The sequence below is a fragment of the Austrofundulus limnaeus genome, unplaced genomic scaffold, assembly GCF_001266775.1.
Source record: "Austrofundulus limnaeus strain Quisiro unplaced genomic scaffold, Austrofundulus_limnaeus-1.0 Scaffold2138, whole genome shotgun sequence".
NCBI lineage: Eukaryota > Metazoa > Chordata > Actinopteri > Cyprinodontiformes > Rivulidae > Austrofundulus > Austrofundulus limnaeus.
In genome coordinates this window covers 1-365 of record NW_013954540.1, presented here as the reverse complement: position 1 = coordinate 365, position 365 = coordinate 1, and positions in this window count along the sequence as shown.

Sequence of the window (365 nt, the reverse complement as noted above, 5' to 3'; positions counted from 1 at the left end):
GTCATATTATACATGAGATCGTATTATACATGAGGTCGTATTATACATGAGGTCATATTATACATGAGATCGTATTATACATGAGGTTGTATTTTACATGAGGTCGTATTATACATGAGGTCGTACTATACATGAGATGGTATTATACATGAGATCATATACATCAGATCGTATTATACAGGAGGTCGTATTGTACATGAGATTGTATTATACATGAGGTTGTATTATACATGAGGTTGTATTATACATGAGGTCGTATTATACATGAGGTCGTATTATACATGAGATCATATACATGAGATCGTATTATACATGAGATCATATACATGAGATCGTATTATACACGAGGTCGTATTATACATGAG